Source organism: Tympanuchus pallidicinctus, unplaced genomic scaffold (genome assembly GCF_026119805.1).
Source record: "Tympanuchus pallidicinctus isolate F22 unplaced genomic scaffold, pur_lepc_1.0 scaffold21, whole genome shotgun sequence".
NCBI classification, from domain to species: domain Eukaryota; kingdom Metazoa; phylum Chordata; class Aves; order Galliformes; family Phasianidae; genus Tympanuchus; species Tympanuchus pallidicinctus.
Genome location: NW_026294733.1, coordinates 13,049,310 through 13,058,122, shown reverse-complemented (window position 1 = coordinate 13,058,122; position 8,813 = coordinate 13,049,310). Strand labels below are relative to the sequence as shown.

Genomic DNA, 8,813 nt, shown 5'->3' with positions numbered 1-8,813 from the left:
CATTTGGCAATGGAACATCATGATTGTGTTTCTGTTTCAACGTGGTTTTCCTGTAGTTATGAGTGTTTACGCTTGCACCTGAAGTGCATAGGAAAAAAAACACGTGTTGGTAAGCAAGAGTAGGGAACTTGTTTTCCTTTATATCCTCCTGATCACACTCATTTCTCAGGTATATTGTCTCTATAATCTTGAGATTGCTACTCTTCATGGCTTTGGGGAGTTTTTAAAAAATAGTTTTGAATCATCACTTCATAATGAAAATGGAGATTTAAAGAACGCCTTTAATAGTGTTACTGAAACTTCAGCCAGAAGGGGTATCCTCAAAACTAAATTGAAGATTCTGAAGTGGAAGATGAGTACCTGTTGAGTATGTTTCACTTCACCGTATCACACCATGCTCCGCCATGCCAAGCAGCAGCAGATGAAATATGAAGCCTTTTTTCTGGGTTTGTCCTCTGAAACCGGAGTCACTGTCCACTTACTGCTCAGTAGACTCTGAACTATTGTTGTTAGGAAGAAAGGAGTATGTTGAAATAATTGTTCTGAAATGTTTTCAAATTAAGCCTAAGAATTGTCTTCAAATTTCTGGATGTTGTTGCCAAGGAGAGGAAAATGTTTTCTTTCCTAGCTCTCTCCGCTTTTCCATTTTGCTTTTTAAACCTGAAATACTTTTGTTTACTTTCCATTCCGATTTCACTAAAATTCAGTATACTAAATACAACTTGTGCAATACCCTGAGTGTGAAAAGAAATCAAGCGATGTAAAATATATGCCTTCAGAACCTTCTTTTCTCTGACAGACTATACCTTTCTTTCCCAAGTGAATTTGAAAGCTATTGTATATCAGGTACACGAAACTGCTCACTGTGTGGATTTCTTTAATAGAAAAAGGAATCTTTAAAAGACACCCATTCATCCGTGGTAAGGACAGTAGAGGTTAGAAAAGAATGAAAAGCAAGATATAGCAAAATAAATCTAAAACAATGAAACAAATGGAGAAGATAAAAGCCATAGAAGTGAACAGGGCACGTGAAGAAATAATCAATCCATTCTCCCTGAGGAAAGCTGACGGTGGGATGTGATCCTTTTAAAATGAAAAGATGTGTACAATTTTTTAAATGAAAGATAAAGAAGAATAATATGCAGCAAAAATAATAATAATTAGACGTCTCAGAAACATAGCCTACAAGCAAAGTCTGGAAATTACAGGCATGGGAATGCTAAAGGGTTGTATGTGAGCAGTCATCAAATAAGTAGTAGGATGTAAAAAGCAAGAAAAAATATCTTACCATGAGCTAAACTTAGAACAGCCGTAGTGACTGACAATGCTAAAAGGTTAAAAAAGCTGAAACAGAGCACTCAATGTTTCTTAGTGGTTGCTGAGTTTCTCTTTTTACATATCTATTCATTTCACATAATAACCAACACAACTGGAGTGATTTTAACAAGGAAATTTAAGCAAAACTGTCTGATCTCAGGTTTTAGCATACTGTGTATTCTATTTAGAAAAGTCTGATGAGTAGATTAACATCTGTTTAATACATGTAAAATGCAGTTTTACTCAACACATAGTAAAAGAAAATCTCAACATTCCTACCTATGATGAAGATAGGATATTATAGAATTGCTGTGTATGAACAGTATTCGTATGGTGAAATTTCTCTAGTATAGACTTAGGTTTTACTTCTGTGTACCATTACTCTGCTAACCATAAAGAAACACTGTTCAGATAAGTAGCAGCCATAATATTCTGACTACTTTAGAATACTCAGAATTTTTTAATCACCAGACAATAACTCACTCAATCTTTGACAGGATACACTGGCAGTAGGCTCACAGAAGTATGAGACTCGGTGAGCATATTAATTTTAAAATATTTGTTTATTCTGAAAACCACATTGGCTTTTGCTGAGAAAGTGCAAACTAGTATCAAATGCTTTCTACAAAGAAATGAGTATCAGGAAAGTAGCTTCCCGAGAAATTGCGCTTCTTCCCGGATGCTGCTTCCAGCACTCAGCCGTGGTCTGGTCAGAAATGTCACGTTCCTTAGAAATACTTCACGTTTTCTCTTTCTTACTAGAAGCTGAATAAATTCTCTGCCAAAAGCACAAGAAGATTTGAACAAAAACATCTGCGGAATATCATATTTTCTCTAACAAAGCACAGTCCTCCTTTAAATCAAGGCAACTGCTCACTGGTTATCTGAGTCTACATGATATTGTTCAAGGTGGCTGACAAAAATAAGCACGTCTGCCTGACAATTGTTTTAATTTGACAAACTATGATATTACGTGTTGTACAAAAGCTCTAGTCATATTATCTAACCGTACAGTTTTCACCTTCTCCTAGAAAATATGTGTTCTGTTCAACCTGCCCACCCCTGCAGGGTGGAGTTCAAAGGGATGGAGTGTGGCAGGGGAATGCTGCCTCCCAGAAGTGTCTATATACTAATGCGCGCAGTATGGGAAATAAAAAGGAAGAGTTGGAGATCTGCGTGTGGTCACATGGCTGTGATCTCGCGATCACAGAGACGTAGTGGGACAGCTGGCATGGCTGGAATGTTGTCATGGAGGGCTGTGTGCTTTTTAGGAAAGATCGGCTGGTGAGGCAGGGTGGTGGAGTTGCTCTTTATGTAAGAGAGCAGCTTGAATGTATTGAACTCCACCTGGGGAGAGTGGTGTAGCAGTGGAGAGCTTGTGGGTGAGAATCAAGGGGCGGGCTGGTATGGCTGACACTGCTGTGGGTGTGTGCTGCAGGCCCCCCAATCAGGAGGAGGAGGTTGATGAGGCCTTCCACAAACAGTTGGAAGCAGCGTCACGATCCCAGGCGCTGGTGCTTATGGGGGACTTCAATTATCCAGATATTTGCTGGAAAAGCAATGTGGCCAGGCATGCGCGGTCCAGACGGTTCCTGCAATGTGTTGAAGACAACTTCCTGATGCAGGTGGTTGAGGAATCGACGAGGAGAGGGGTACTGCTGGACCTTATTCTCACTAACAGAGAAGGGCTTGTCAGGGAAGTAAAGGTCGGGGGCAGCTTGGGTTGTAGTGACCACGAGATGGTGGAGTTCAAGGTCCTGAGTGGAAGAAGTAAAGCAAAAAGTAGGATTGCTATCCTGGACTTTAGGAGAGCCAACTTCGATCTCTTCCGGGGCCTACATGGAGCTGTCCCATGGGCTGGGGTGTTGGAAGGCAAGGGGGCCTGTGAGAGCTGGTCGGCATTTAAGCAGCTCTTCTTCCAAGCTCAGGATCGGTGCCTCCCTATGAGGAAGAAATCGGGAAAGGGTGGCAGGAGACCTGTGTGGATGAGCAAGGAGCTCGTGCGCAAACTCAGAGGAAAGAAGAAGGCCCATGAAATGTGGAAAAAGGGTCTGACTACTTGGGAAGAACACAGGAATGTTGTCAGGGTCTGCAGGGATGCGACAAGGAAGGCTAAAGCCTGCCTGGAATTAAATCTGGCAAAGGGGATAAAGGATAATAAAAAAGGTTTTTTCAAGTACATTAACAGTAAAAGAAAGACTAGGGAGAATGTGGCTCCCCTGCTAAGTGACGGGGGTGTTCTGGTAACGGGGGATGCTGAGAAGGCGGAGATACTGAATGCCTTCTTTGCTTCTGTCTTCAGTGAAAAAGCTGCCCCTCGGGAATCTGAGAGCCTGGAGGTGAGTGAGAGGATCTGGGGAATGGAAGACCTCCCTTCTGTCAGGGAAGAGGTGGTTCAGGAGCGCCTAGGCAACACCAATGTTCACAAATCCATGGGACCCGATGGGATTCATCCACGGGTGCTGAGGGAGCTGGCAGAGGTGATTGCTGAACCGCTTTCTGTCATCTTTGAGAAGTCTTGGAGGACGGGGGAGGTGCCTGAAGACTGGAGGATATCCAATGTCACCCCGGTCTTCAAAATAGGCAAGAAGGAAGACCCAGGCAATTATAGGCCAGTCAGCTTCACCTCTGTCCCTGGAAAGGTGATGGAACAGCTTGTATTGGATGTCGTCACCAGACAACTGGAAGAAAAGGAGGTTATCAGGAGTAGTCAGCACGGGTTCACAAGGGGGAGGTCGTGCTTGACCAACCTGGTAGCCTTCTATGATGTTGTCTCTGGCTGGGTGGATAGGGGGAGAGCAGTGGATGTAGTCTACCTTGATTTCAGCAAGGCATTTGATACTGTCCCCCTCGACATCTTTATAACAAAGCTGAGGAAGTGTGGGATAGACGAGTGGACAGTGAGGTGGGTTGAGAGCTGGCTGACTGACAGAGCACAGAGGGTCGTCGTTGGCGGTGCAGAGTCCGGTTGGAGGCCTGTAAGCAGCGCTGTTCCTCAGGGGTTGGTGCTGGGTCCGGTCTTGTTCAACATCTTCATCAATGACCTTGATGAGGGGATAATGGCCACCCTCAGCAAGTTTGCTGATGATACAAAGTTGGGAGGATTGGCTGACACGCCTGAAGGCTGTGCTGCCATTCAGCGAGACCTGGACAGGCTGGAGAGCTGGGCAGAAAAAAACCGGATGAGGTTTAACAAAAGCAAGTGTAGAGTCTGGCATCTGGGGAGGAATAATTGCATGCACCGGTACAGGTTGGGGGATGAGCTGCTGGAGGGGAGCCCTGCGGAAAGGGACCTGGGTGTCCTGGTGGATGACAGGTTGGCCATGAGCCAGCAGTGTGCCCTTGTGGCCAAAAAGGCCAATGGCATCCTGGGGTGCATTAAAAGAGCGTGTCCAGCAGGTCGAGGGAGGTGATCCTCCCCCTCTACTCTGCCCTGGTAAGGCCTCATCTGGAGTACTGTGTCCAGTTCTGGGCTCCCCAGTATAAAAAAGACAAGGATCTCTTGGAAAGAGTCCAGCGGAGGGCCACGAAGATGGTGAAGGGCCTGGAGCATCTCTGCTATGAGGAAAGGCTGAGTGAACTGGGTCTGTTCAGCCTCGAGAAAAGAAGACTGAGAGGGGACCTGATCCAGGTCTATAAATATCTAAGGTGTGGGGGGCAGAATGGCGAGGCCAGACTGTTTTCAGTGGTGAGTGGAGACAGGACAAGGGGAAACGGCTGGAAACTGCAGCATAGGAAGTTCCGCACAAACATGCGCAAGAACTTCTTTACAGTGAGGTGACGGAGCAGTGGAACAGGCTGCCCAGGGAGGTGGTGGAGTCTCCTTCTCTGGAGATGTTCCAGACCTGCCTGGATGCCGACCTGTGCGACCTGCTGTAGGGAACCTGCTTTGGCAGGGGGGTTGGACTCAATGAGCTCTGGAGGTCCCTTCCAACCCCTACAATTCTGTGATTATGTGATTCTGTGATTCTGTGATTCTGTGATTATGGAAAATTGGATTAGTCCAAATTTTTAGCTATACAAAATGTGCTTTCAGAATTTAGTGAATAAGTTTATTTGAATCTATTTAAACATACATATCCAAAGAAAAAAAAACCAACCTATCCATGCACTATTTTGAATCAAGACCTAATGCAGGTCTGTATGGCTTTTGGGATTCAAAAGGTACTCAAGGTATTGGAATGAAATGCTACTATACTGGAAGTGTAAGTCAGACTTAGAAAAGAACAAGGTAATAGGTTATGACTGCTTCTACCACCTCCACTGTACTTGTATTCACACAAAGAATCTGGAATTGCTCAGCACACTCCCCTTCTCAAGCAAAGATCACCTTTAGCAGGTTGGTCAGGGTCAGGTCCAGTTGGGTTTTGGATATCTCCAGAGACGAAGACTCCACAACCTCTCTCAGCAATGTGAGCAGCTATTGCCTTGTGTTCCACCAATGGTACCACTAAGAAGCCCTTGTTTTCTTCTCAGCCTCCCCTCAGGTATTCATATACATTGATGAAATGCCCCATTAGCCTTCTCTTCTGCTGGCTGGACAGTTCCAGCTCTCCCAGTCTTTCCTCATAGAAGGAAATGCTTGAGAGTTGAGATGCCTCCCCATCTTTGTGTCATTTGGTTGCATTTTCCATGGAAGCTCCCTGCTCCTCTTGTGCTGCAGAGCCCAGAACTGGACGTCGTTCTGCAGGACAGCTTCACCAGGACTGAGGGGTTTGCACTCACTTCTCCTAACATATCCCCATGTGTTGCTGGCCTCCTTTGCTTTTCACAAGAGCAGATTCCTATTGTCTTACGAAAGCTCTTTTAAAGATGTTTTAAAGTGCTCTTGGTTTTCACAGAACACTAAGGAACACACTCTCCGGATGAAAATGCAGTAGTGCCAAAGCTGCAGGTGCACGATCTGGCACCAGCACTGCAAATAGTGGGAAAACCCAGAAGAAATTGAATGAGAAACCTGAAGAACATGGGGCAAAACAGTTCCAAAAGAGAAGGATCTTCCTCCTGATCCTGTGCTCAGAACAAGGAGAATCCATAAAATTATGAAATCTGTAGGAGACTGAGTAGGGAGGGACCTTTTCTTGAAATATCAAAAGTAAGTTTTAAGAGCTCAGTGCGGGCTGTGGATGAGCACTGTGCAGTCTCACATAATCACAACTGGACAAAGGTGTGACACACCATGTGGCATTGGTGACAAAATGAATCCATGAATGTATGCAGTGTATTCTGAAATAACAGAATATATTTCCCAAGCATTAAATGGGCACTGGGGACAAGCAAAGCTTCTTTGAAGCCAGCTCTCAAGCAGAGAGCTTTTACCCGGAGGCTGAATCTTTAGGAACTGGTTATTACTGGCAAATAAACTGGACCCTCTCAAGAAAACTCAGTGGCATTTAGATATTTGAGAAGCTTTCTATATGGCATTCCTATTTATATTTCCAACTCTTCAGTATTTTCATAAATTATACGTGTCAGAATACTGATTTTCTTAGTTAATACATTATTTACATAAAACAAAGTCGAAACAAATTGTTCTAATAGCCTCAACCCTAAACAAGTACGATAAACAGGTCTGTGGTGCTTTTTTTTTTGAGTTGTGCTTTTACCAGCTCTCACTCTGTGGACCCAAGCACTAGTTTAGCTTCAATATGGTAACATCTTGATTTTCCTTTCTCCTCAAAATTTAATTCTTTCTGTCAGCCCCAATTATACATATCTGTCCTGGTCCTAACAGAGGCTATTCATAGTTCTCTTCGTCAGTTTCCTTTGCACTTAGGGCTCCTTACTATTCTCCTGCCTGTTCTGCAAAACCATCTAACAAAACAAGTTATGAAGAAAGAGGTGGGGAAGAAGAAAAATAGAATGACATTCTCTATGAAAAATAATATTTTATATGTTAGAATTTTTAAGCAGAGCATTTAAGAAATGTCTTTACGTCAAGCTTCAAATGGAAAAAATATAAGCCAAGTTTAATTATATGCTCAGAGAAATGGTAACATAGAGAGCTAAGATTTAAGCCAAGCAGCAGTACCCAGAAAACACTGATGTGCAATGACCATAAATTAAACTCGGAGTGTAAAAGAGGATCCTAGCGAAGGGAAAGGAGTAAGAACAGCCTCCTAGGCACAGCACAGCAACCCATTTAAAGTCTTACTCACATGTATGACTGTGTGCAACCTGTCTGCCTGCAAAATGGGTAATTAGAACTCAGTGAAGCAAAACACATATTCTGACCCTGTGTGTGGGTACTTCCAGAAGCTTGGCACACATGTACTTCTTAATCCCCACAGTTTCTTCTCCCTCCCAGTTCTACCTGTGATAAGCTGACATAATAGAATTCCAGAATTCTCAGTATAAAAACAAGAAAATAATCTATCACCATGGGTGTAGTTGAGCTTCAAAACAACCCACAAGTGAATCTTGCTTCTCACCCATTCTGCTTGTTCCTACCATCAGTAGTCATTCATTCACAGCAAGAAATATTAGCCAAAAAACAAAATACACTAAAAATGTAAGGTTATTTTTGTATTAAATTCTTAAATTAAAACTCAGGGAATGTTGAAACAAGCAAAAATTTCAATTATTCAACCACGTGATATTGCTCTGCTAGACATTAACGAGGCTGTTTTCAATATGCCACATTCAGCCAGTTCTCCCATTTTCTAGGCTTAGAGCAACTCGGATCAAGTCTCAGGGAGAATCTGAACTCTTGGGAGAGGTTTGTGTTCATGCCAGAAAGCAGAGCAAACAAGCAGAACTCAGAGCTTGCATAGCAGCCCAAGTTTGGGCCAGTTACAGCCCTCAGCTGCAGTGCTGACATCGTTAGCTGATTTCTGATATTTAGGAGGCTTAAATTTCAACATCTAAAAACCAGAGGTCTAATATTGCAGCAGGAGGGGTCGTGCACAGAAGTTATTTAAGCGCTGATATGAAACTTTAATTTGTTGGAACTGTATGTTATGTATACTGTCAACAATTATCAAACTCAACTTTTTTTTAAACTCCTTTTTTAAAAAATTCATCAATTATTATCAAGCTCAACCCTTGTGCTGGTCGTACCACCTGTAAAATCTCACTCTGTGGCAATCACTGTTTGCATTAAAGTTTAAGGGACTTAAATCTCATTGCTGCTGTGTTTTTTTAGGCCCATCTCAAGGCATGGGTCTGTGGGCCCCCACCCCATCAGTCACGGAACCAGGTGGAACCAGGCCTGAACCATGGGCACACATACTATACACATCTGTCAGTTAAAGCAATTGACCAGGCTGGGCTCACACTGCAGCCTTTCCTTGCATTTGTTGGTCAGGTTTGTGTCATCATATGTTCCTGTGAAGTGTTCCTCATTTATGTCATTTTGCATCTGAAAAGTTCTTGACCAGAAACAGAAAAAATTCAGTAACGTTTTTAACCCTTGAAATTCATTGAAAACATTCCCAATTCTTTCCCTGCCTGAAGAGCAGCAAAGTGGTAACTTAAAGTTAGAAAGAAGTGATGGA

At 43.2% G+C, this 8,813-nt stretch overlaps 1 long non-coding RNA gene across 1 annotated transcript; it reads right to left on the bottom strand.

Moving 5' to 3' along the window:
• Nucleotides 1–5,306: 5,306 nt before the first annotated feature.
• Nucleotides 5,307–8,813, bottom strand: LOC128081391 (uncharacterized). Its single transcript, XR_008207172.1, has 3 exons — nt 8,554–8,813; nt 7,476–7,498; nt 5,307–7,131 (listed from the first exon to the last, which is right to left on the bottom strand). It is a non-coding gene; the product is annotated as an uncharacterized LOC128081391 (long non-coding RNA).